The sequence below is a fragment of the Diabrotica virgifera genome, chromosome 3, assembly GCF_917563875.1.
Source record: "Diabrotica virgifera virgifera chromosome 3, PGI_DIABVI_V3a".
NCBI lineage: Eukaryota > Metazoa > Arthropoda > Insecta > Coleoptera > Chrysomelidae > Diabrotica > Diabrotica virgifera.
The window spans coordinates 170976114-171001248 of NC_065445.1; the positions used below are offsets into that span (position 1 = coordinate 170976114).

Genomic DNA, 25135 nt, shown 5'->3' on the forward strand with positions numbered 1-25135 from the left:
GAACATTAAATTCGCATTTAATTTACACTTATGGTATAAGAATAACTGTGTCCTGCCGACTTTGTTCTGCTAACTTGATGGACGTGTGGGGCAGTTCGTAGTAGCTTTTAATCCTACTATAAAACTGAACCCATTAAAATCTAGGTAGCGTGATAGCGTGAAAAAGATAAAAAATTCATTAATATGGCCAAAAATCCTAATGCCAAGTTTTTGAAATTTTGTAGTTTATAAACATTTAAAATAACTTTAAAAATATTATCTGTAGAAAAAATATTTTTATATATTCGAAAAGCTAGTACTTTAACACGAATTTTCAAATAAAGAAATTTAGCCTGGGTTCATTAGGGACAAAGTTAGCATGTGTTTTTTTTAATTCACAGCTAATTTGTTTATAATAACTAAGGAATCTCATTAATGCCATTTTAAAGAATGAGATTTGTATTTTTTGGAAAAAGAATTGCACAAACATTGTTCCTTCAAAGCACCCTCTACGATTTTTAAAAATTTTCAAACGGTTGTTCAAACGGTTACTAGGCGGAACCTACCAATCCACCGATTGCCACCAAATAATTTCAAGCTAATACAATTTTCTGTATCTCCGGATCAACGCAATGGATTTTGATCTTTCTTAATTTGTATTTAATTTCTACGTACATTATAAATATACAATTTGTTTATAAATTTCTGAATTAATAACAGTCTAAGTTATTTAACAATTCCTGAAAAAATATATTTTTCACAAAAATCTATTTTTTTATCATAGTATCATTAATGATTATAGAAAAAGTTAAAATACACTTTAACCCTTAAACGCCAATGGCTGGGTAAAAAATGTCTACCTAATGCGTATTCCCTTGTAACATATTTACTACGTGTTTAAAAATTAAAAAAAATTATTTATTGTTAAAAAGACAGCTCTTTATCGAATGTTAATTTGGTTCTATCGATATTTTTGAAAATAAAAGTAGCATCTTGAGTTAAATATGGGTGGGCATAAAAAGTACACCCTTGGTAAAACTTGTTCCTAAAGGTTTCTATATAATTTTTCGTTGGTAGGAAGATAATCCATATAATTATCGACGTATAATTACATAATCTACATAATTATCCGCCAATAAGGAGGCTGAAAGGAAGAATATGGAGAAAATCGACAAATCTGAATTACTGGCTTTTACTGGTATGTTAATTTTGTTGTAAGGTTTGTAAATTGTTTATATTAATATTTTAGAAGATGCTGTGTTCATTAAGCATAAGATTATTAAGTTTAATCCATTTCCAACAACTCTCAATAAATATATTAGCTATTTTCGAGGTGAACATTTTTTACCCACCCTTGGGCGTACATGGAACCTAAAGAAGGTTGGGCGTTTAAGGGTTAATAAATAAATTATTTTTATTAGATAATTATTTATTGAAAATAAATTATTTATAAAAGTATACCTTAACTTTTTCTATGATTAATAATGATAGTATGATTAAAAACATGGATTTTTGGGAAAAAATTATTATTTTTTTAATTGTTTAAACAAATTAGACTGTTTATTAATTAATACATATCTAGAAAAATTGAATATTTGTAATGTACAGAAAAATTACATACAAATTAAAAAAAGAAAGATCCAAATATATATATATATATATATATATATATATATATATATATATATATATATATATATAATAATTTATATTCAGTAGATAGCGAGATATAGAAAATGATAGTAGTTTTAAGTTGCCTTTTTTAGTTTTTGAACTCGTGCATTGGTCGGCTCCCAGCTCCCCCTTCACTTACCACGACTAGTCACCAATTGATCTACATTTTTAAAAATTTGTTTAAAATACCTGCATTTTGAATATGTAAAATTATTTTTTCTACAGACAATATTTTTATTCAATTTATTCAAAATGTTTATAAACTACAAAATTTCAAAATTTGGGCATTAGGATTTTTGACTATATTATTTAATTTTTTATCTTTTTTTATTACATTTTGATAGTATCACTTTCCTACTTTCATTTGGCATACGTAGAATTGCCCTATCTTCATTATTTTCTATCGTATGTTATTGCAAAATAATGGTGTCTTGGAAAAACAAATAGAATAACTTGTAAACTAATTAATGGGTCGGTCTCAAATTTTGAGGGTTTGTTAAGTACCCCAGTACCCAAATTTGAGTGAAACACTACAGTTCTGAGGTAGTTTTAGTAAAAGTTATTAACAAATACCTATTTTCACTTATTATGCAGTTTGCGCAGCAACAAATTAACTTTTTAACTTTAAAAAATCGGAATTTTGAAGGTTTTTCAATTTTCTAAAAAATTTAATTATGCAATTGTATGTCAATTAGTTAGCTTTTGAATGGGGTGCAAAAAACCGAAAAATCGCGATTTCTGCACTAAATTGTTAATATTTAAAAAACGGACGCGATCTCTATAGGCAGGAAACAGGTAGGTTTTCTTCCTATAGGTCTGTAATAATAGTCTAGGAGCTAGTGAACCCTCCGACTTATGGTCGTCCTGTAAGGCTAGAAATTTGTCTAGTGATTACTCATAGCACACCAAGGCTAAAAACCATGATAATATGGCAGGCATCAGCCGTGCACGTTTATCTATAAGGTGAATCGAAAAGTGCATAGTTTAGGGGTAAAATAAACTTTCTCCTGTAAGGTTTAAATTTAAGTATGTGTTTTAGTAAGTCATTTAGAAGAAATGTGTACAATTACAGGTGATTCTGAAGAGCATAAGACCTTGCCAGGCTAGGGGAAAGATTAGGGGTTTCTCCTAAAATTATTTTTTTTGCATCGAACAAATTTGTTTTTAGATTTTTTGAATCATTCCAAACAGAAAAGGTCTTTAGTGATTTTTCTCCTAAGTTAACAGCTTTTGTTATATAAGCGATTGAAAATTTTGAACATTGCGAAATCGGCCATGTTTAACCCCAAATTAGACATTTATCTAAAAACTTCAAAGTTGCCAAGGTAGGTAGATATTCTTTAAACATTGATTGATGAAATCCCAAAAAGGTTTTTGCAATACAATATCGGAAATCCCTTTGTTTTTTAATTGCTAATCAAGCGGGCGCGACACTGTAGTATAAGTGACGACGTTTGAGTTGGCATAAATTCATTATCTCGAGAATGGGCAAATTCCAAGAGAAATCCTCAAATAGGTCGATTTTTATTTTTAAATTAGGACTTTTTAGCATATATATAATACTCGTGACGTCATCCATCTGAGCGTGATGACGTAATCGATGATTTTTTAAATGAGAGTAGGGGTTGTGTGATAGCTCATTTGAAAGATTATTTAATTCTCTATTCAGTAATATAAACATTAACATTATTTATACAGGGTGTACGAAAAAGTTTTTCTTCTATTTGTCAAATTTAATCAAAGTTAATTTAATAAAAAAAATTTTTTTGTACACCCTGTATAAATAATTATGTTAATGTTTATATTAGTGAATAGAGAATTAAATAGCCTTTCAAATGAGCTATCACACAACCCCTATTTTCATTTAAAAAAAAGCATCGATTACGTCATCACGCTCAGATGGATGACGTCACTAGTATTATATATATATATATATATATATATATATATATATATATATATATATATATATATATATATATATATATGCCAAAAAGTCCTAATTTAAAAATAAAAATCAACCTGTCTGAGGATTTCTCTTGAAATTTGCCCATTCTAGAGATACCGTAAAATGGGGTTACTTTGACCGCTGGGGTGAATTTGACCGAAAACATAGAAAAATATCTATTGTGATATACTTCAGCCACCCTGTATAGTTTTTAAAATTATTTTTAACGATTCGAATTTATAAATATCTAAGAATTCATTTTTAATTAAAAAAAAACATTAATATTCCAAGGGTTGTTAAATCCACCGATAAAACGAATTAAGAAAAAATGGTTTAAAAAACGGTCAAATTAACCCCACTTACAAGAAAAATAATTTTACAGGCAAAATGCATATACGGTCAACTTCGCCCCAGAAAAGACCAAAAGGCATTTTTTATTTTGTTTTTCTAAGTCATGATTATTTTCTTGTAATTATAATCTAAGCTACTGAAAGTAGACGCCTAATCCCATAACATATTTGCATATAGAAAAATGTAGCAAAATTTAAAATATGATTTTTATAGGATTAGAATACAAAATCAGTCAAAGTCACCCCATTTTACGGTAATGAATTTATTCCAACTCAAACGTCCTCACTTATACTACAGTGTCGCGCCCGCTTGATTAGCAATTAATGAAATTTTTAGATAAATGTCCGATTTAGGGTTAAAAATGGCCGATTTTGCAATTTTCAAAATTTTCAATCGCTTATATAACAAAAACTATTAACTTAGGAGAAAAATCACTAAAGACCTTTTCTGTTTGGAATGATTCAAAAAAGCTAAAAAAAATTTGTTCGATACAAAAAAAATAATTTTAGGAAAAACCCCTAATCTTTCCCCTCGCCTGGCAAGGTCTTATGCTCTTCAGAATCGCCTATGATTGTACACATTTCTTCTAAATGACTTACTAAAACACATACTTAAACTTAAACCTTACAGGAGAAAGTTTGGTTTACCCCTAAACTATGCACTTTTCGATTCACCTGGTAGATACACGTGCACGGCTGATGCCTGCCAGGTCATGGTTTTTAGCCTTGGTGTGCTATGAATTATCACTAGACAAATTTGTAGCATTACAGGACGACCGTTAGTCGGAGGGTTCACTAGCTCTTAGTAAGCTAAGAGTAGTGTAATAAAAAAGTAGTAATAAAAAAGTAGTCAGATATCTGGATCTTTGAGTGTCCCGAACATGGTCTATTTCTAGCTTATTTCTCTGGAGTATAAGCTTTTTTGATACGTTAGTAGTAGATGTGGTTATGAGCAAACATAAGAATTTAGTCAAAATAACATAATATTGGAATATAGTATTATCAGTATTATTATAAAATAGTTTGGTTCGAATCTAAATAATTGATAAATAAATTCCTTCATTTAATTTGATAAATATTATTTTAATTTAACGTACCTATATAATTATAAATAAATAATAAAATTATCCCGGAGTTAGGTACTGTCCTAGACAGACTGATAGATTTTCAACGAAAACTTTTCGCTTATAAATTCGCAATGTCTGTTCGTTTGTTCGTTCGTTCGTGCGTTGCCGCTCCTACAATACTTAAAACCGATTTAGGGATAGATTGGCATGTAGTTTTGTCTTCTGAATCCAAATCTGATAACCACATATCGGTATCTCTAACCGTGTTAGAAATATCCGACCTCAAAGTCGACATTGTGACGTCACAATCCTTCTTCAAATATATTTGTTCTCAAAAAAAAAAAGACTAAGTTTAAAAGACTAAGTTTTTCAACCTAATAAAAATATTTGTAAATTAAATATTTGTAAAAGATTTTTAATTGAAAAACTTTATTGGCCCATTTCCTGGTGACAACCTCCAAGGCTTCTACCTACAATATGCAAGCCAAATGGATGCTGCAGTGAAGACTAAAGGGAAGGAATTCTACACTATGCAATTCACAACCCCCGTCTGCAGCGTGGTAAAGCTCCAACGGAAAATGGACCTAGTTACTCTATAGGAGTAATACTAATATAAAAATAAAAATGTATACCATTTTTATTCATTCAGTTGCGGTGCGAAACCAAAACTGTCTTAATTTTTACTCAGATCAGAGAGTGCAGCCAGCACTCTTATCGACGATTTCACCTCTTGTTAGAGGTTCATCAGAGACTGCATAGGCTGCTTTTCTCTGGCCCAGGTAAAAATCTTCGACATATCCATCTCCCACCGCAACTGACGAGATGGTAGTAGGTGCCTAGCGGCATCTGCTAAATAAAAGACTAAGTTTTTCAACCTAATAAAAATATTTGTAAATTAAATATTTTTAAAAGATTTTTAATTGAAAAATTTTTTCAATTAAAAATCTTTTAAAAATATTTAATTTACAAATATTTTTATTAGTTTGAAAAACTTAGTCTTTTATTTAGCAGATGCCGCTAGGCACCTACTACCATCTCGTCAGTTGCGGTGGGAGATGGATATGTCGAAGATTTTTACCTGGGCCAGAGAAAAGCAGCCTATGCAGTCTCTGATGAACCTCTAACAAGAGGTGAAATCGTCGATAAGAGTGCTGGCTGCACTCTCTGATCTGAGTAAAAATTAAGACAGTTTTGGTTTTGCACCGCAACTGAATGAATAAAAATGGTATACATTTTTATTTTTATATTAGTATTACTCCTATAGAGTAACTAGGTCCATTTTCCGTTGGAGCTTTACCACGCTGCAGACGGGGGTTGTGAATTGCATAGTGTAGAATTCCTTCCCTTTAGTCTTCACTGCAGCATCCATTTGGCTTGCATATTGTAGAAGCCTTGGAGGTTGTCACCAGGAAATGGGCCAATAAAGTTTTTCAATTAAAAATCTTTTAAAAATATTTAATTTACAAATATTTTTATTAGGTTGAAAAACTTAGTCTTTTATTTAGCAGATGCCGCTAGGCACCTACTACCATCTCGTCAGTTGCGGTGGGAGATGGATATGTCGAAGATTTTTACCTGGGCCAGAGAAAAGCAGCCTATGCAGTCTCTGATGAACCTCTAACAAGAGGTGAAATCGTCGATAAGAGTGCTGGCTGCACTCTCTGATCTGAGTAAAAATTAAGACAGTTTTGGTTTCGCACCGCAACTGAATGAATAAAAATGGTATACATTTTTATTTTTATATTTGTTTTCGTTTGACACAACTAAACGTCAACACAAAATTGAAACGTCAAATAAATAAATTTTATTTATTAATGTTAATGTAATGATAAATGATAGGTGACTATTTTTTTATTTGAGCTGTCTACCCAATGATATGTATCACATTATAATGTATATACATTATATTATTAGGTTTGTTCTAGCATCAGTTTCAAACGGTTTGAAACCATCAGCGAATAGTCGACCAGCGCGAGTAGAGGGGATAGCATTGGTGACTGTATTATGTTCTCTCACTGACCAACTGTTTGCTGACGGTTTCTGACTAGTTTGACTGTTTGCCTGTTTGCTACAACAAATTCTATGTATACAATATTATATACAGGGTGTCACTTACGTTGCACACATAGATATATTATGGAAAACTTTTTTATTTTTAATTTTACGAAAAAAAGTTATCCTTCTTAAAAAGTTCCGTATGGCTATAGTGCAGTCACTGAAGGTTTTCACCTCCGATTTCGTAGAACCTCCATCGATTTTCATGAAAATTGGTGAGTAATTAGAGGATACCTCAAGTAACAAAGGTGACTTGATGCTAACTTGCGCTTTTACCCTGGGGGTGGATGCCACCCCTTCTCGGGAGTGAAAATTGTTTTATTAAAAATAATACCATAAACCGACAGAGGGACAAATTATAAGCAAAACTTGTTATATAAAGTTATTAATATAACTCAATACTTTTTGAGTTATTAAAGACCAAAATTTTTTTTTATTTGTAAAAAAAGCATGTTTTAAATCGGTTTTTCACGTATAACTCAAAAACTATAAGCTTTTGGAAAAAAGTTATTATTACTGAAATTAAAGATAATAAAAAATTTATTACATTTCTCACTTAAAGAACTAAACTAATGTTAGTTCAAAGTGAGTTATTGGCAATTGAATGTGTACTTTTTTCGACGAGTACTCAAATCTAAGTATTCAAACTTAAATAACGAGGAAACGATGCAATCTATAAAATATACCTGCTAAACATTTGTCAAAGTACTTTGGAATACCTATCAAATGAGCTTAAGAACAAGTTAATGGCATCAAAATTAAGCAAGTTATGATCAAAATAAGAGAACCCTTTGGAATTTTTTAGGAAAAAGTGAAAAATCAAACATACGCGATTTTCACAAAAAATGAAATTCATAATAATCCTTACAAGAACTTCTTTATATTAGCATAAGTAAAGATTTCAATAATTTTGACCGGTTTAAAATGCATATTTTTGAAAAAAAGGTATAATTTAAAAAAATCAGAATTTTTAAAATTATTGTAATTTTCATATTCTTTTGATAAAAGCTCCAAAAATACTCAATACACGTAAAAATGATATATAACCAAATTTTTGTTTTTGCTGTGACAAATACTTTACCTGATTTACTATTTCCATAGGGTAAAAAATAACCGAGATAGAAATGTTTAAATCTTAAATTTTGCTGTGAAAACCATGCAACCGGGAATATTTAACCTTTTACTTTTAAAAAAGTAAGGAGTTTAAAAGATTAAGCTTAACGTGGGAAAATAGCACTTGAAATTAACTTACAAATAGTTTTTAGATGAGCCTAACATCGTAAAAATGAACGGAGTTATTAAAAAAAAAACAGCAACATTTTTTGGAAATATTTTTAAAAGATAAATTTTGAAAAAAATTTGGAGCATATATTTTAATGATATGAACATGTTCTGGGGCTCTTTTGATAGATATTTTTAAGTACTTTGACAAATGTTTAATAAGTTCATGTTATAAAATGCATCATTTTCCCATTTTTCATCTTGAATACGTAGATTTTTTTACTCGTCGAAAAAAATATATATTCAATTACCTATAACTCACTTTCAGTTAACATTGAAAGGTTTTTCTAGTAAGGAGTTTATTTATTTTTTTATTAGCCTAAATTTTGATAATAATAAATTTTTTATAAAAACTTATAGTTTTTGAATTATTTATGAAAAATCCGTTAAAAACATGAATTTTTCTCAAGAAAAATTAAAATCTTTGATCTTTAATAACTCAAAAAGTTTTGATATATTTTAATAACTTTATATAATAAATTTTGCTTAGAATTTGTTCTTCTATCGAATTATGGGGTTATTTTCAATAAAATAATTTTCACCCTCGAGAAGGGGTGGCATCCACCCCCATGGTAAAAGCGCAAGTTGGCACCATGTCACCTTTGTTCCTTGAGATATCCTCTAACCACTCACCAATTTTCATTCAAATCGATGGAGGTTCAACGAAATCGGAGGTAATAGCTCATATTCACCTTCATTGACTCCACTACTAAAACCGACGATTCAAATATCAGACATCAAATTTTATCTATATTAAACAAGGCATGTTAAAAAATATGAATTTCGCTAAACACTAAAATACCTTGATTTATTTCACAATATTAAAAATTGTTATTATGAAATGTTGTGTGGAATAAAAAATTATGTTTTATATATGCAATTACATCCTTCTTATGAAAAAAAATATTTGAAAATTTTTCTCAAATTACGTCATCATTTTTAAATTACAACATCATCTTCATTGATAACTCTTATATTTTTAATTTGACGAAGAAAAGTTATTCTTCATAAAAAGCTCCTCACGACCTAAGATCTAAGAGTCAATCATCATATATACAATTAATTGATGGATTCGACCGTTACTTGAAGGAAGTTCATTTTATCTAACAATAAAACACTGAAAACGTTTGTTTTCTATACTTCCACAAAATGTATTTTAACTATGTGACTACAGCTGTTTCGGCTAAGTGATATAGTTTACAATGTGTTTGCATTTTTAAGTCTTTAACTGAAGAGGTTGAGGAGTGGGGAGCTGTTTGTCTCGAGTTGGTCATTCAGAATTATATCTGTATTTTTCAGTTTATTAATTTCCATAGATTTAAAAAAAAAAGCTTAAGGCCTTTATTTTGGATATGCAGAATTTGAAACTCTTCATTGAAAGAATGATTATGATCTAGAAGGTGAAGTGCGTATGTAGAAGTGTCTGTTTTTCTATTGTTGAAAGCTCTTTTGTGTTCTGCTATCCGTTTGTCAAAAGTTCTGCCAGTTTGACCGATGTACGTTTTCGGACAGTCACCACAAGTTAGTTTGTACACACCACTCTGTAGTTGCTTTCTCTTTCGGCTTTTATTGTTCTTAATATATTTGCTTAAGTTGTTGTTAGTTCTGAAAGCTGGTGTTATTCCTTTCTTTTTTATATTTTATCTATTTTTGTTGTTATCTTGCCAGTATATGTGAGAGAGCAGAAGGTACTGGGTTCTTTCTGTGGTGGCGGATACACTAATTTCAGGGCTTTCTTATGGAATTTTTGGTTTAAAATTTTGTTAACTCTTTGTTCGTTATAGCCGTTGTTTACTGCTATTTGTTTAATGATGTTTAGTTCTATCTCGAAGTTATTTTTTGTCATGGGAATTTCTGTCAGTCTATGTATCATGCTATGGTAGGCTGCTAATTTGTGTTGTGTAGGATGGGATGATGAATTGTGTATAGTTGTGTCAGTATGGGTAGGTTTATGATATACGGAGAACTCATGTTTGTTGTGTAGTCTGGTAATCGTTACATCTAGAAAGTTTATGGAGTTATTATGTTCTGTTTCTATTGTAAACTCAATATTAATATGAAGTGAATTAATGTATGATAGAAATTGGTCAAGTTGTCTGTTAGTTCCTGTAAAGCATACTAGTATATCATCCACGTATCTCCACCAATATAAGAACTGTTTAAATACGGGATGTTTAGAAATTGTTGTTTCAAGTTGGTTCATAAATATATCTGATAGCAATGGGCTTAGAGGATTACCCATAATAAGTCCTGCACTGTTGTTTGTGTATATTTGATTATTGAATTCAAAATAGTCTTGATTTTTGCAAATTTCAAGAAGGTGTAAAATTTCAGATGCAATGATCGGATTTTTACTATTATGGTCTTAAATATTTTTAACTAAAACAAAAGTTTCTCTAGGAGGAACACTAGGAAAAAGATTTTTTACGTCAAATGAAATTAGTCTGGAGTTGTTGGGCAATTGAAAATGTTGTATTTTATTAACTAGTTCTAGTGTATATTTTACGGTGAATTTAGGTGAAAATTCCACACCTGTAATTTTGAACCAATCAAAATACGTTATTTTGACAGATCACCATGGCAACGGAGGTATTTTATCGGAAATTTTTTGCTCGTGGGGTACCCAACAGCGAATTATAGTGGAAATTTTTTGACGTTTACAATAACAGAACATTTTTAACAGACTGGTTTTTATTTGTTTACATAATTTAGTTTTGATTCATTTTCTATCACTTGTAGTTACTCAAAACTTATGTAAAATTGAAGAATATACTATTTTTTATCTTGAAATGGTATTCCCATGCAACTACAATGAGTAGAAATTACGAATTTGAAAGCCTAAATAATTGCTGACAAAGCTATGGCGCGCTATTAATCTGTTCATGCAGCTTTGGATTTTCAAATGCAAATTTGGTGTGGAATTTTCTTACCGAATACCACGCGAAGTCAAATTAATATCCGGAATTTTTTTTTGATCATGAATATTTTTAGAAAATTTCCCTCGTCTGCGACTCGGGAAATTTTCAAAATATTCATGATCTCAAAAAAATTTCCGGAAATAATTTGACCTCTAGTGGTATTACTAGTGAAAATTTAGTGTATTCTGTAATAATATCTGACAGTTTTTTTGAAAGTTTATATGACGGAGCTGTATAAAAAGGAACTACAGGCCTTATTGGGTGGTCAGGTTTGTGTAGTTTAATAAAAGAGTATAATTTAGGAGGTTGTGGGTTCATAATATTAAGGTATTTCTGTTCTGTTGGATTTAGTATTGATTTTGAATTTTCAATGGCTAGTTTAATTTGTTTTCGGTATTTTTCTGTGGGTCTTTGTTTAGTTTTATACTCTTTTGGTTAGTTATAAATTCTATTGTTTTGTTATTATAGTCTCTTTTGTCGATAGCAATAGTAGTGTTACCTTTGTCTGATTTTGTAAATATTATGTCATGTTTTATTGATTTATTTTTAATTGAAACGGCTGTTTGGTTTTCTTTGTAACAGGAATTATTAGTTTCACTACATATATCGGTAATAGATAATAGAAAATAATAGACAAGATAATAGACAATAGATAATAAATAATAGACAAAAACATAGAAAAAAGCATCATTGTAAAATCTATTACCGATGTATGTAGTGAAACTTATAATTCCTGTTACAAAGAAACCCAAATAGCCGTTTCAATTAAAAATAAATCAATAAAACATGGCATAATATGTACAAAAGCAGACAAAGGTAACACTACTATTGCTATCGACAAAAGAGACTATAATAACAAAACAATAGAATTTTTAGCTATTCAAAACAGTATAAAACTAAACAAAAACCCCCCAGAAAAATACCGAAAACAAATTAAACTAGCCATTGAAAATTCAAAATCAATACTAAATCCAACAGAACAGAAATACCTTAATATTATGAACCCACAACCTCCTAAATTATACTCTTTTATTAAACTACACAAACCTGACCACCCAATAAGGCCTGTAGTTTCTTTTATCCAGCTCCGTCATATAAACTTTCAAAAAAACTGTCAGATATTATTACAGAATACACTAAATTTTCACCTAAATTCACCGTAAAAAATACACTAGAACTAGTTAATAAAATACAATATTTTCAATTGCCCAACAGACTAATTTCATTTAAGGTAAGAAATCTTTTTCCTAGTGTTCCTCCTACAGAAAATTTTGTTTAGTTAAAAATCTTTTAGACCATAATAGTACAAATCCGATCATTGCATCTGAAATTTTACACCTTCTTGAAATTTGCATAAATCAAGACTATTTTGAATTCAATAATCAAATATGCACAAACAACAGTGCAGGACTTATTATGGGTAATCCTCTAAGCCCATTGCTATCAGATATATTTATGAACCAACTTGAAACAACAATTTCTAAACATCCCGTATTTAAACAGTTCTTATATTGGTGGAGATAGGTGGATCATATACTAGTATGCTTTACAGGAACTAACAGACAACTTGACCAATTTCTATCATACATTAATTTACTTCATAGTAATATTGAGTTTACAATAGAAACAGAACAGAATAACGCTTGTTATCTTTAAAATTTTGGTTTACCTTGAAATAATTTCAGTAATTTCTAAACTGTGTTAAATATTATAATTTTTAGGCCAAGCTGAAAATTTGCTAATAGCTTAACGGTGTCTAGTCGAACAAACTTTGATATACGGGAACACTGAAACAGGGGAAGTTTTAATTGTGGGAGAGTTTAAAAATTTGGAACATTAGATTACGAAAACGTCTCATGTATTTTTTCGGACAAAACTTCCAATTGATTTGTTACCGTTTCATTAAACTCTCATGCAAAAATCAGACTGCTATTTATCACCAATATAATTCCTGTCACTTGATATCGAGGGGTTCGAGCGAAAACCCGATAAATATGAAAATTATGAAATCCGGTATTTTTATTTCTGCTGTAGTAAAACACGTCCCCTACCACTGGTAAATGTTATTATTTGATATTAACATTTTTATTTTTAAGCACAATAACTAATAAAAACCAGACATGGTAAAAACCGTTAACTCATATTTTCAAATAACACCAACCCGATATATAACTCTACTGATAAAAATACTTTGTTGTAAACATATTTATAATATGAGAATCCGGTAGAATCATTTATCTTCTTTTTCCTGTGTAAAATTACTAATTTTATTAGAAATATTTCTAAGTTAAAAACTGATAATTAATTTTATCGGAGATGAAGATTACGAAATTGTTCATTTTGACAAAATATATTCATGCGAAAATCCGATAAAAAATTTTAGACTATGATGGTGTATTAAATTTCAGCACACTTTTTTCCTGCGAAAACCCAGTAAAAGATGGCGTAAATTGACAATTGAATATTACGAAAACAAAAAAGCGGCTAGAATGGGGCTATATTTATAATGAGAAACAAACTCAGAGCTTCCAAGGTACCACAGCAAATCAATTGTAGTGAATTTAAATTTAAGTGTACTGAAAAGTTGTCTGAAGACTATTGAAACGCAGTAGAAATTACTGGAGTCTAGTAGTAGTGTTTAGTCTACAATTTTTTTTATTTTGTACAATATAACTGTTAAACTAATTAGGACATTACTTGTCCTTAAAACTTCCCAAAGAAAGGAACGAACATTTAGTAAGAAATGTTTCTTTCCACTAGCTTACCATGAATAAATTCCAGTGTGTCAATTTTTTTTAAAACGCTGTGTATATTCTCAAATGATATAATAAATGCTGTAGCTAACAGTGATTCTACTGGATGATATTCTAAAGAGGACAATAGCGGAAAACGGTAACCAGTTAATAAAAATATCAGAAGATATTGGTTTGAATTAAAAAAAAAACTCCTACTCTACGCCCTAAAAGGCTAAAACAAATTTCATCCCAAAAAGCAACCATAGACTTACCAACTCCGGGCAATTTACCAAAGTTGTATAAAAGTACCTTTCCAATAAGTGAAGCAAAGAAAACCGATTTAATAAAGATGTGCCAAGAAAATATTTTCCAGAAGAAGTGCATGCTTGAATAACAAATTTAAAAACCGGTAATTATATCGTAGATCGAATTCCAGACGTAATGATATGAGAAGAATCGGAAGAAGACACATTTTACCTTTTAATTTTCTAAAAAGAATGCAGATTCATTTATTTTTGTTGGAATAATATACAATTAACTTTTATTTTATAATTAAAAAAAAATCAAAATAAAAACCAATAAAGTCAAATGTTATACTCATTCAACGAGGTAAAACCCGATAAATATCACGTTTTATTTTTTTTTGTAAAGACGTTTTTATAAATTAAACTTAAAATAAATTATTCTAACTAAATATTAAATTCTCTACCATTTGGCTCTAACAAATATTTGATAACACTTCCTATGACGATTTTAAATCTTCTTCAAACTTGCTAAAATCTTTAATCGCGATTATCTTTAAACAATGGTTTTGTTAGTTATCGGGTTTTCGCTCGAACCCCTCGATATGTTCTTCGTGTCGAACTCACTGAAATGCCCAGTTGGTGATAAACATCAGCTGACTTTTGCATGAGAGTTCAATGAAATGGTAACGAATCAATTGGAAGTTCTGTCCGACAAAACACATGGAACGTTTCCATGGTCTGATGTTCCAAATTTTTAACCTGTTCCACAATTAAAACTTCCCCTGTTCAGTGTACCCATATATCAAAGTCTGTTCGACTAGACGCCGTTAAGCTATTAACAAATTTTCAGCTTGCTATTAATCAACTTTTTTTTGGTACGAGGGATCCAGGTCTAATAGAGTTCATTATTTACAATTTCATTATTATCAAAGATTTATGTATATTTTTCTTAATTTATATAAAAAATAAAATATAACTTTTATTAAACGTCATTTAATGTTTGTATATTGACAATTGTAGATACCGTACCGGATCCACTGCGTGCTTTAAGATTAGATAGCTGACTGCATTTACAACATAAATGTAAATAGTGCAGTCACTGAAGGTGGACATGAACTATTACCTCCGATTTCGTTTAACTTCCATCGATTTTTATAAAAACTGATGAGAAGTTAAAGTATACCGCAAGGAACAAAATTGGCATGGTTCTAACTTGCGCTTTTTCCCTGGGGGGTGGATGCCAACCCTTCTCGGGGGTGAAAATTATTTTATTAAAATGAATCACACAAATCGATAGAGGAACAAAGTCAAAGCAAAATATGTTATATAAACTTACTAAAATAAATCAATATTTTTTGGGTATTAAACATCAAAATTTTAATTTTTCGTGAAAAAAATGCTTGTTTTAAAGCGGTTTTTCATAAGTAACTCAAAAATTGTAAGCTTTTACAAAACAGTTATTCTTGCCAAAATTGAAGATAAAACCAAGTAAATTCCTTACTACAATAACTTATTAGGGTCAATAAAAAGTGAGTTACAGGTAGGGGAGCAGGGGGCTAGTTGTAACAATTTTCATAAAATCAAATATATCTTGACAGCTATTTTCCCAATTATCACTAATTAAACACTAAACGTTAGTTTAACTCTTTCTGAATAAAATTGAACTCAAGAAAAGTTAAAAAGACTGGAATTTTTTAATCAACTAGCATTTTACCAAAAAAAGTGCATTGTTACAACTTACCCCGCGCTTGGGGCTAGTTGTAACATCTATTGGGGCAGGTTGTAACATTACGAAAATTCGAATTTTTGGAATATTTCGAAGAAAATACCAACGTTGGTCCTGTTGAAAGATATTGCTCGACTTAATAACGTGACTTCCGGTGTTCTTAAATATAAATGTAAATTTCTACGCATAAAATTTTGGACACAATCTGGCCCAACCGTATAATTTTGATACCATGAAGAAAGAAGTTGCTTAGCACTGAGTTTCAGAGCACATTGGTAAGGCAGTTTTCGCATCTTCATGGGAATGAGTCCAAAATATATTTCGGTGCACTTCAGAATATAAGAAGAAGCCATTTCACTTTCTTCTTCGGCTGTAAAAACTATCCCTGGTTTAGTACAGCCCACTGGTAGACTCTTAATGTTTTTCTTTTTTTCTATATCGGTATCAAGATACATGACACAGTCCGTGCTGTTTTACATGCTTGCTTTATGCTACATTGATTATTTAAAATTTCCGCTGAACCTAAATGGTAGACTTCACTTTCTGGCTTTGAGTTGCCCTTGGTTATGGTATATCGGGGCAGGGTCCACTATCTGATTTTCTTTTATGTTGTCTCATTCTGGACTATTACTAAACTAAATGTAGGCTTTCTTTAAAGACGATCGTAATAAAAGTCCGTTTGATGTTTAACAGTTTTAATTAATAAAATAGATAACTAAATTACTGATACTATTAACTTGACGAAATTTAAAAGTGTAAAAGTGTAATTGCGACCAAAATCTTACGTGTCCTTATTCTTACAAAAACGAAATGTATTTATAGATAGTTTGCGTCTAATCAATATAATACCTGTCTTAATTCGTCTTTTCTAAGTATTAGCCCTAAGAACGCGTCTGGTCGTCGCTGTGATGTTATATCGACTGACTATATTCCTTCCCACACAACCAAAATTCTCTTAGTGCTAATCTTCGTCTATTAATGGTTTAATTCGTTTTCGTGAGAACTACCCTATTAAAATTTGTTCAAAGGGCTCTACTTGTTATTTTTATGTCTTTGAGGACGATTGAAAATAAACACAATCTTCTTACCACCACCCGCCGATTGGTTCCACCCATCTGTCCACACATCTGTAGCTGTGGGCGTCGACCGATATTTAGTTCGTTTCGTGTTTGTACTAATAATTAAGAAAAATGATATACAGGGGAATTTAAAATATAAGATAAACTACATATTTACAATCCTACATTCGGCCATCCTGTTCGAATTCGACCCGAATTCCGTTTAGTTACCTATCCACGACTTCATGTACTCTGCACACGTTGAAGTGCTTTGAAGTCCACCATGGTATCCAGATTTCTTTACATCGTAACTGTCATTTGGATTCACTTGTACTACCACGTACGGTCCTAAATATTTCTTCTGCAGTTTAAGTCCTCCACCAAACTGTGTTCTCTTGATTGCCACTAAGTTCTCCTTTTTGTACATTCTCGGCCTTTTTCTTCGTAGATCATATCTGCGTCTATTTTCCTCTTAAATTTTGACTAACTGACGTTGACTCTCGTTTCTAAGCATCTCTCTATCTTCATCAAATTGTTTAATTATCTCCTGTTCTATGATCTCCTTCATCCTCAGATCTTCTTTGTTCTTCATCTTCGTTCCGAACAGTGCTTCAACCGGCGTCGACTTTATGCTTCTTTGTTCGCAATAGTCTTCGAATTCCTTCGCCGTAAATGCGGTACCTCTGTCAGATATTATATGGAGCGGATTTCCGAAATCCTTTGGATGTCTCTTCACGCATTCTGTAACTTCTTTTTTGCTTCCAAGTATACATTTAACGCAATTCCCTATGCAGTGCTCGATTTTTTCCTAAGATTTGGAATGTAACATCCTCTTCGAATTAAATCTTGTGTTTTTGTTACAGCAAAATATCCTACCTCGTGTAAGCTTCTAATTACTTCTGTTTGCATTCTTTTCGGAATGACTAACACTTCCTTGCCGTCTTCGTATTTAAACAAAATATTATTTTTTTAAAGAAGTCCTCGTACAGTTTAATCTTCTCTTTAAAGTCATTGAAATTTTTGGTACCATAAAGTATTACTTTATTAGCCGGGTCTTCCATAATTCCCTCACTTATATATTGCATTATGACTTCATTTTCGATGTTTCCTCCGCTACCGATTTCTTTTAGACATCGTTTAGCAAAAATTAGCATTTGCAAATCATTCCATCCCATCAGAGCGGAAATTTCTTCAAAATCAGCGATCTTGCTTATACTGTCCTCTACGTCTCTAATAGTTAAGGCAACTGAATTATTCAGTCTGCCTGTCGTCATTTTGTTTGATTTTGATTTATTCCTCGTAAATAAATCCGTCGTTCTTTTATCTTCCCTATTGTCATCATGATTACTATCGTCGTCGGTAACGTCTTTACCTTCTTCTTCGTCTTCGTGATAAGCGTCTTTATCACTATTAACGTCGTCATCCTCATTATCGCCATCGTCTTCGGTAACGTCTTTACCTTCTTCTTCGTCTTCATGAAAAGCGTCTTTATCACTATTAGCGTCGTTATCCTCATTATTGCCATCATCTTCGGTAACGTCTTTACCGTGTGATAATCGTCTTTGTCACCGTCATCGTCGCTAGCGTCTTCGTCTTCATCGTCAGTCTCGTCTTCAAGATTGAAGTCGTTCAAAAATGAACAAATACGTTCAATCACATCGTCCTCTGAACCAGTGTAGTTCAGAACCAAAACATGGCAAACTCCTACTAAGTCCGGCATACTTAGTTTATTTTTCACGTCTTCTATTTTTGTGAAATATTCCTCGGATCCTTTATCCCACGCAAAATTTGTAAAATTCCGCAAATTCTTCCTAGTTTGTCGCGGCAACCCTTTATCCCCGTACGCGACAACATGCAACGCCTTAACAGCACTTAATGCCGAATTTTTAAGGTTTAAACCAATTTTTGGAAAATCATTAAGAGTTTGTTTAGACTGCATTTTAAAAAGGTATATAATAATAAAAAAGAAGGCAAAAATAAAAAGATAAATTATCTTTTAACTAAAAAGTTAGATTATTTTTTCCCGTGCGCAAACTGTATTTGTGAACTGTAGAATTGTAGTCGCTTTTACTCCAAAATTATCAATAACTACTACAAATAGTAACAAAGTTATGATTTAAAATAAATAAACAAAAAGAAACAATGAAAAAAAAACAAAAAGAAGTTAATCGTTAAATAATTTATGATAGTTCTTTCTCAATATTCACTGTTTATCGTCAAAGTGCCAGTTCACAGCTCCTCGAAAAAAATAATCTTTGGTCACATTTCTAATTTCCAGACACCAGACCAAAATGTCTTGACTACTTTTAAAATATTGGAACAAACACACTTGATTTCTCCTTGGTAATACTGCTTGCTATGATTGTGTCTCGTCGTCGTCGTCGTCGTCACTGCCCAAACAGCGGTCGTATTTGCCTAACAGCGTCGTCTACACTGTACTAGTCTGCTACTCCACCAACACAACCATTCACCAACAGTTCACAAAGTACGGAAGTCACCAATAGTTTAAAAAAGTCCGAAAATCACCAACAGTTTCCACGTTTCCCGAACAGTCATAAACAATTTCCAAAAATTACGTCACGTCACCCGAGCCGATTTTTTAATTACACGTAACTTTACGGTATGTCGCGAACTTTACGACGAAATTGTCTTTCTTAGATTCCGGTTGAGCCCCCAAGATGTAGGTTTTCTTTAAAGACGATCGTAATAAAAGTCCGTTTGATGTTTAACAGTTTTAATTAATAAAATAGATAACTAAATTACTGATACTATTAACTTGACGAAATTTAAAAGTGTAAAAGTGTAATTGCGACCAAAATCTTACGTGTTTTTATTCTTACAAAAACGAAATGTATTTATAGATAATTTGCGTCTAATCAATATAATACCCGTCTTAATTCGTCTTTTCTAAGTATTAGCCCTAAGAACGCGTCTGGTCGTCGCTGTGATGTTATATCGACTGACTATATTCCTTCCCGCACAACCAAAATTCTCTTACTGCTAATCTTCGTCTATTTATGGTTTAATTCGTTTTCGTGAGAACTACCCTATTAAAATTTGTTCAAAGGGCTCTACTTGTTATTTTTATGTCTTTGAGGACGATTGAAAATAAACACAGTCTTCTTACCGCCACCCGCCGATTGGTTCCACCCATCTGTCCACACATCTGTAGCTCTGGGCGTCGACCGACGTTCGTTCGTTTCGTGTTTGTACTAATAATTAAGAAAAATTATATACAGGGGAATTTAAAATATAAGGTAAACTATTTACAATCCTACATAAATAATCTAAATAATACGTTTTTTTATTGTAGGTCATAAATTTAGTAAGACTCAGCGCAATTTGTAACATGTTACAAACAAGCCCCAACGTTTTGTTACAACATGCCCCGTAGCACACTTTTGTATATTTATTAAAATAACTGTAAAAATATCTTGCTAATCGTAAAATCGTTAAGCAACATCAAAGTATAACTAAATTTAGAAAAGAAATGAACACCGAATGTTTCATTTCCGTTTAAAACAATAGCGATAACCAAAATTTTATGAGTCAAATTTTAAATTACCTTATCCAAATGAAGCACGTGCACAAAACTACTAGTTGCAACTATTGGAGGATGAACGGTTAGACGGTGTCATTTGCAGGGCGAGAAGAGAATAATATTGAATCAGCTAAATTAGTTAAAAACGGTCAAATAACCTATGAAAAAGCCGTGTTACTACTTACCCCTGTTACAACAAGCTCCTTGTTCCCCTAATTGAATGTATATTTTTTTCGGTGAGTACTCAAATCTAAATGTTGCTTAAATAACGGGAAGACGATAAATTTTATAACATATACTTACTAAACACTTTTCAAAGTACTCAGTCATATATCTATCAAATAAACTCTCAAAGATGTTGATATCATTAAAATTTATGCTCCAACAATTTTTAAAAAAATTTATGCTCCAAAAGTTTTTTCAAAAATATGTTGTTTTTGTTAGAATAATTCCATTAATTTTTATGGTATCAGATTGACCTAAAAACAGTTTAGGAGTTAATTTCAAGGACTATAAAATCATATTAAACTTATTCTTATATATCCCTTATAGTTTTTAAGAAAACAAGATTAAAGGACCCCTCTTACATGGTTCTCGCAGTAAAATTTAGGCTTTAAACGTTTCTATCTCGGTTATTTTGTTCCTAAAAAAATAATAAGAAAGTAAAATATTTACTTAAGAAAACAATAAAATTTAATTATGCATCATTTTTTACGTATGTCGAGTATTTTTGGAGTTATTATCAAAAGAAAATGAAATTTACGAAAACTTGAAAAATTCTGACTTATTTAAATCATATTTTTTTTTAAATATGTAAGTATTCTAAACCAGTAAAAATTTTTAAAATCATTACTTATGTTAAAATAAAGAAAAACTTACAGGGATTACTATAAATTTTAATTTTTGTGGAAATGGCGTATGTTTTATTATTTTTCAGTTTTTCCTAAAAAATTCGAAAAAGTTCTCTTATTTTCATCATAATTTGAATAATTTTGATGCTATCATCGTCTGCTGTATCTCATTTGATAGGTATTTTTGACAGGTGTTTAGTAAGTATATTTTATAAAATGCATCGTTTTCCTGTTAAGCAAATGTCAATATGTACTTAGATATGAGTACTCGCAAAAAAATATACATTCAATTACCTACAACTCACCTTGAGTTAAAACTAAAAGGTTATTCAAGTAGGAAATTCATTTGATTTTTTATTAGCTTCAATTTTGGTAATAATAACTTTTTTGTAAAATCTTATCGTTTTTGAATTATTTATGAAAAAACACTTTAAAACATGCATTTTTTACACGAAAGATTAAAATCTTCTATCTTTAATAACTTAAAAAGTATTGATTGATTTTGCCGTTTTAAACTTTATATAATAAATTGCTTACAATTTGTCCCTCTATCGATCTAGGTGATTTTTTTTAATAAAATAAGTTTCACACCTGAGAAGTAGTGGTATCCAATCCCAGGGTAAAAGCCCAAGTTGGCACCATGTCACTTTTATTTTTTGAGGTATCTTCTGACTACTCACCAATTTTCATTCAAACCGATGGAGGTTCAACGAAATCGGGGGTGAAAACCTTCAGCGACTGCACTAAAAATAAAATAACCTTGAGCAGTTTGCATTAATAAAATTAAACAAAATCACTATTAGAAATCCATTTTTGATACGTAAAATGGTTCAAGAAATTGAATTACGTCTTAAACAATTATCACAATCAAAAATAGTTACTGTGCAATTTTATTGAAATAAATAATTATGAATGATTTTTATTTGAATGTGATCTCGGTAAAAGTGGAATTAAAAATTCACTGAACGTATATTTTTATCGATAACTTAACATTAAAAAAGCTATTGCTACATAAATTAATTGTCCTTGTAAAAAACATAATCGATAATGAACTGCTGCATAATTGTCTTGGTATATCGCTTAACACAGAAAAGGGTTAATTGATTGCGTTGATTTTGTAATTAAATTAATTTATTACAAGTAATTGGTTTCACTAATAGGAAGAAATGTTTGGAAATAGAAGAACAAATCAGTTTTAAGCGAACATAATAATATAGGCCTGGATCACGCGTACAAAAAAAGGAGATTAATAGCAAGCTGAAAATTTGTTAATAGTTTAACGGTGAAAACGCCCCATGTATGTATTTTGTCGAGCAGAACTTCCAATTGATTTGTTACCATTTCATTAAACTCTCATGCAAAAGTCAGACAGCTATTTATCACCAATATAATTCCTGTCATTTGACATGTTCTTCGTGTTCCACTTATTAAAATGCCCAGTTGGTGATAAACACCAGTCTGATTTTTGCATGAGCGTTTAATGAAATGGTAACAAATCAATGGAAAGTTCTGTCCGACAAAATACATGGAACGTTTTCGTAGTCTGACTTTCCAAATTTTTCACCTGTCCCACAATTATTAAAACTTTCCCTGTTCCAGTGTTCCCAGACATCAAAGTTTGTCCGACTAGACACCGTTAAGCTATTAACAAATTTTTACCTTGCTATTAATCAACTTTTTTTAATACGTGCGCCAGCACGTATTCAGGCGCCAGCTAGGTCACCATGGCCCTTTCAATTCTGATGGGAAAACTCAACGGTTTCTTATAAATTTTTTGCTGCTGATTACGAATTTTGAGGATTTCGATCCGAGTGGTCAAAAAATTGTTATAAACAATTTATTTGTTTATAAGGCTCTAGCTCATAAACTAAAAGATACAAAAAAGTTTTTAAATAAGATTTGTTCCTTAATAAAAAAAACAAAGAAAATGGCGTTCACAAATCTTAAATCTAATAATTAGAACTCAAGATATATTATAAAATTAGTGCCTAATGCAAATTGCAAATTGCAAAATACGTATTATTTTTTTTTATTTGCACTAACATTAATTAATTTATAGGGATTTAAAGCAAATTTGAACAGAAACCATTTATACTTGAATTAACAATAACGATAAAGTACTCAAAAGGAACATTTTGAGCTTAGGAAAATGTTCGTAGGTTTATTTTTGGCCAAGATATCGATATTTTAACAGCGCGCTCTGAGGCACAAGATCGGCTCACAGCGAAAAGGTTAACGCGCTAACCTCTCGATACAAAAATTATAACTTACATACGTATGTATGTATATGTTATCTTCATTTTTAATTTTTGAAGATACTAGTACAATTTTATAATTTAATTCTTATCATCATACAGTACCCCGTATCCCTTTCATTCTATTATCTTTATTTCTCGTCTTTTTCTCAGATTTTTTGTACTAAATGAGAAAGAAAAACATGTAAAACATATGATTTTAGAAATATAACTAAAAAGGAAGATGTTCTTCTTTATTAATACTATTTATACAAACATTTTCTTTCATGCATCTGCATCGATGTATACAAGAAATTTCAGAGTTTTTACACCTGGGTACATAAGAGCAATTCTTACAGTTGAATGATGGTATTAAGTCTGTTCTTGGAGGCATTAAATTTAAAGTTTTTGGAGCTTTAGAGTCGCATTATCTTTACGATATTCATATAAAAGTGGATCTAGTTCTTTTGAGCCTTATACTGCATGAGGATGAGGCGTGTTTGAATATCTGATGTGCACGCTGTTGTTTGGATATTTTTGTTCAATTTTTCTCTCTCTTTCTCTAAGTCTTCTTCTGTTTTAAGTGGTACCTTTAAATCTAGTTTCTTCAAGTAATTGTTTAAAGATTACCCAGTCAGTGTAATTTTTTGGGATGTGGTAATCTTCTCAAGACCGTCTGGGATTTTGTCTCAGGTGTGTCGGATTTGGCCTGTACTATCTGTATCAATAGCTCCCCTCTGGCACTTCTAGCATGCATTCCATGTATTGGTTGGCCGCTCAGCCGTCTCCCCCTCCCACGCCTCGCACCAGACAGGTCAGTGAAGCGACGGTCTAGCGCAACCCGTGCGCTGGTAGGTCGACTGGGGTGCCCCCCAACCCACGATGGAACTAACCAGAAATTGTTAGTTGGCAGTTACGAGCAACTCCAGTCATTCATACTTTCATCTATGCACGCTTTCTCATTCACCAATTCATACTTTCTTCCATTCAACTTCAAACATTCCTTACTTTCATCTATACATACTTACTCATCCACCCATTCATTTAGATGGGGCAGTCTGTGTAGGTTGGATGTAAAAGTTCCTCCACCACTGACTGTCAGAAAACGATACAAAACATGCTATAACATTCAAGGAAAGAACTAGAGTAAAAGGAGCTAAAAAGAAAAAGCAAAGATAGGATTAGAGAAGAGAGAAGGAAGAGAAATAATAGGAAAGAAGCAAAAAGGGAACAGAAAAAAGAAAAGATAGAGAACATACACAGGAAAAATAGGAAATAGAAAGATAAAATTGTTGAATGAACTATGACTTTTATAGGTAAAATTAAATAGATATATAAATAAATAAACTACGATAAAATAAATAAATAAATAAGTAAGTAAAACCATGTAAAAATAAAACAGGCAGTTAGTGTGGTTTGGATGTAAAGCGTGTTACGTCCTGATCGTAGCAATACCAGAACATTAAGCAACAC

The 25135-nt window shown here is 31.2% G+C and overlaps 1 protein-coding gene across 3 annotated transcripts in view; it reads left to right on the top strand.

Moving 5' to 3' along the window:
- Positions 1 to 25135, top strand: part of LOC114336201 (scavenger receptor class B member 1) — a 424275-nt gene that overhangs the window by 152680 nt on the left and 246460 nt on the right. The gene's annotated exons all lie outside the window — the stretch shown is intronic.